We start from the raw sequence: 4,401 nt of genomic DNA on the forward strand, positions 1-4,401 counted from the left end.
GCAGGAAGGCGGATCCAAGAGCTTGTAGGCATGGCGGCATGAAGCACGAGCTCGCGGGAAGAGTCCACCGCGTGGACTCCAGGGGGATGACGCGCGTCGCTGTGATCCGTCGGCGCCGCCGGTGGCGCGGGCGGCGACGCTCGGCGCTGTCTTCCCCATGGCCCTCGGCCTGGGTGTACAAGGGAAATGGATATCTAGGAGGAGGCTGCTCGTACCAAGGCCTCGATGCCTCCTGCCGAGCACCCTCAGCATGCCGGCAGGGGACCGGCCGCTTCTTCAGCGGAAGTGGGACGGGCCCCTCTCGGGGGGCCTTCCCTTTCTCTTCAATTGAGAACCGGCGGATCGGCGCCATTATCGATGAAAGGAAGTGAAGAAGAAGAGGCGGCGCGGGGAAAGAAGGACTGGAAGGGCTCGCGCCATCCATACTTATAGCCGGAGGAGGCCAACCGTCGGCCTCCACGATCACAGGTAATCATGACTCACACTGCATGCAGGGACTTTTCATGTCGAACGGTTGCCGATGCATCATGGGGAAGTGAAGATGCCCACGTCCAATCAACCGCCACGTGGCACCCAAGGCCGCAAGGCTGTTGGGGCCCGCGGCGCTTCGCACTTGCCCCTTCGCTTCTCTGCTAACCCAAGTCCGGGCGCGCCTTGGGCCCGGGGGCTACTGTCGGCGTTCTGGGAAAGGGGGTCCCCAGACTTGCCTGCCTGCGGCCTGCGGCGTGGCTCAAGCGGTAGCCCAGTGCGTCCCATCTTCATCACCTCAAGCTCAAGACCCTCGCGAGGGGCCAAGCCTCACGGGGCGGACGACAGGAATCTTCCTCAGGTGCGGCCTCGTCAGGAAGGCTCGCAAGGAGGCGGAGAGATCAAGGCAAGGGTACCTCGCGAGGTGCCCATGACACAAGCCATGACGACCCAAGCCAGGCAGGCGCCAAGCGGGCGCCGGCCTGCGTAGTGTCCTTGTTTCCTCTTTGGTGCAAAGGGGGCAAGCACAGGCCAAGGCATCGGGCAAAGGCTACTGTTTCGGTGCAACAAGACCAAGACCAGCAGAGCGGCATGATGGAGGTCACCGTGGAGCCTAAGACGGCGTCATCATCAGAGTCTTTTGGCAGTCGAAGACCAACTTTAGTCAGGATAAGTGTACTAGATGTTCCCCTTCAAAATGGCCGATTGTTGGCGCCCTTCCCGCTCAATATTTGGGAAGAGGACCAGGACCTCGCTCTATAAATAGAGCTAGCCACCACAATAGAGGGCATCTCATCTAGAGCCAAGGGATCCAGAATCCAACCCTTCCCAAGGGACAACACCACCACAAGAACATCCCTCGCGAGGCTGTTCTTCCTTTCTATTGTTCATCATCAGCCCCAGAGGCAATCCACCGCACCACACACTGGAGTAGGGTATTACACCACAATGGTGGCCTGAACCAGTATAAACCCCGTGTCCCTTGTGTGTTCATCTTTTCTAGCTTAGATTCCTTGCGAAGCTGTGGGACATGAGTTGGTAGAGGAGAGATCTCCGCGCGCACCCTAGAGTTCGAACCTCAAGGGTCTGCCGGAACCCAAAATCCGATAGACACGCATTGGGTCGAGGAACTCGCTCCGTACTCTGGGGCTGCGGACCACGCCGAATCGTACCACCGGATACACACCATTTTTATGGTGTACGGCGCAGAAGCAGTGCTGCCCTGCGATATAATCCATGACTCACCTCGCGTGCGCATGTATGAAGAGAAGGAAGCTGAGCTAGATCGGTAGGACAACTTAGATGCTTTGGAAGAGGAACGTGATGTCGCTAAAGCCCGTTCCACATTCTATCAGCAACAGGCTCGAAGGTATCAAAGCAGAGAAGTACGGGCCAAAACTTCTAACATTGGCGAACTCGTTCTACGCCTCCCCGAGAAGAAGAAGGACAAGCTCAAACCCAAGTGGGAGGATCCCTTCATCATTGATAAAGTTCTCACAGGAGGAGCGTACCGTCTGCGCAGTGCATCTGATAACAGACACGAGCCGAACCCATGGAACGCGGCCAGACTCCGGAGATTCTACGCCTAGTGCCGAACTCAGCGTTCGTCTCCTTAACTCCGCCTCTTCAATTATGTTCTCTTTCTTCCTTTCTCGCCCTCTTTTTCCTTTTTAACATACAACCTTAAAACTGTACGGATGCCCTGATCACTCCGGCCGCATTATGCGTGCACACTATACCTGGGGGCTTCCTATTCAGAAGCTAAATACAACTACTTTAATGGCTCCTTGCCAGCCACATATGCATTTTTCTTTCCATATGTGCCTTTTTTTCACCATTATATGCATCGATATAACTTAAGTTTTGGCCATGCTGGGTTGCCTGACTCTTGTATTTATGCCCTACGTTCCCGTTAATTCGGATAGGGCATAAGGGGAGCACCTCTGAGATTGTTACTACCGGTTGAGCCGGATGTGTACCTCAGACTGGGTGAAGCCGAAAGCTAGTGTTCTTAAGGGAACTAGTGGGTCCACCCGCTCATTTGCGCGGCTAGACATTTTTTTAGTTATGTATTTTAGCCTACCATTTTTTTGCATTTGAGTATCTGTTATTCTGAGTGATGAAACCTACATATTATATCATTAGAGGTTTATTCGTTAGGTGCCATTAGGTGCCACTAAAAATTGGTTCGACAATGGGCCTTAGATTATGTTATGATAAATTTAAATGTGATATTTAAATAAACACAATTATAGCAACCGATTTAATTGTTATCACAATGTATGCATTGACAGTAACCTTGATGTAATTATATCATTTAAATGTGTCTACATTACTTTTACACTCTTTTGCTCTACTTTCCCTAGCCTCTCATTAGCTATGAAGCTATAATATTCTCCTAGTGTGGCATGGTTCCTCAGTAATTGTCACTATGCAACAACTGTAGTTGTAGTCTCGTGTCACTTGATTTTCTTCTGCTTGTCTAATTTTTGCCTTCAATAAATGCAGCAAACCTGATTTTACTTTGTTTGGCTCCCCAAATCCAATTATTAAACAATTTATATAATAGTTAGGGTTTATTATAATTATGGATTTTCATGAGGATGGGCATGTAGAGTATTTTTCTACAATATAAATTTACTTTTCATGATTTTACTTTCATGATTATAGGAGTATTACATTATTGTATTAGGTGTGACTATGGTTGTCCAAACACTATCTATTAAATAATGCATATAATGGAAAATTACAATCCTCGAAGGCACCAATAGCGAGGTGGAGCTCGTTGGTACTCTAGGCTTATTTAAAATTTGATTGATAGATATCATACTATGTATTCCCCTTCTATGTCATTGGTTTTACAAAACCTATAGTTGCATGCACAAATTTATTGTTCCATTATGTTCAAGCCGCCTATAATTATTATGTGTGATCTGGATGACAGTGTACCATTAAAACAGAGTTGTACTTGTGATGTTTTTCCATACTAATGAGCACTCGCTGGCCATCTTGGTTTTCACCATATGATTTCGGTTTTCCATATCAGTTCGTGTTACCATTTTCTCACGGCATCTTCAAGCTTATATTTGTCTGATGTTATGTATGGATGATAGCAAAAGTGCGTTCAAGGATGTATGTTTGCTGATCTACATTGATGTTGGATAAAAACCTTTGAAGCGATCGAGGGCCCCTTGATATATATTCATGTGTCACACTGTACTTCTGTTGGACATTGTTCCCTCCTTAAACCTCAAGTCTTTTTGGTTCTATTTCTTGCGTGGTTGCTCTCCTACTTTCAGTGAAATTTGTCTATCCTATGACAAACTTATAAATTTACCTAATTCAGATTCTCAAGGTACAAGCTATTAAGGGAAGGATAATGTTCTTTGCTAAGTTCACAGAAGGGTTGATAGTACCAAATGAACTGTTTGCAAGTGTACACATTCATGCTTCAAGCACGTGTATATTTACATAAAAATAATGATAAAATAAGTTAAACCTGAAAGAAGGAATAATTAATATTGTAGAAAGCAACAATCTTATAATCATCAAAAATAAATATTGTAATTTCAAGAAAATCTCTTCAAATTTTAATGATAAACTAAACGGGCATGAAAGACAAATGTTAAGCACTAAAGACATCAGAATTTTTAAATTTAATAATATATTATTTTTACATGGGAGCTCATCCAGTGGTTTGAAATTTTCTCACTGTGAACACTGAGAAGAAAGGTTAGTCCCGTCCAACGCGCCATGTGGTGCAGCAATACTACGGAATCATTATTTGTACTGATGATGCCTCACCTTGCTCCAGTTTAAGTATTAGAGCCCGCGAGTCCACGGGAATGTAGTCCCCTTCGAGCTACGAAGTTATTATGTCCATGTTAGCCTTTGACAGTGTGTTGTCGCCAGTGTCGGCGTTGCTGGCCTCGC

This window comes from Triticum aestivum, chromosome 3B (assembly GCF_018294505.1).
Source record: "Triticum aestivum cultivar Chinese Spring chromosome 3B, IWGSC CS RefSeq v2.1, whole genome shotgun sequence".
NCBI classification, from domain to species: Eukaryota; Viridiplantae; Streptophyta; class Magnoliopsida; order Poales; family Poaceae; genus Triticum; species Triticum aestivum.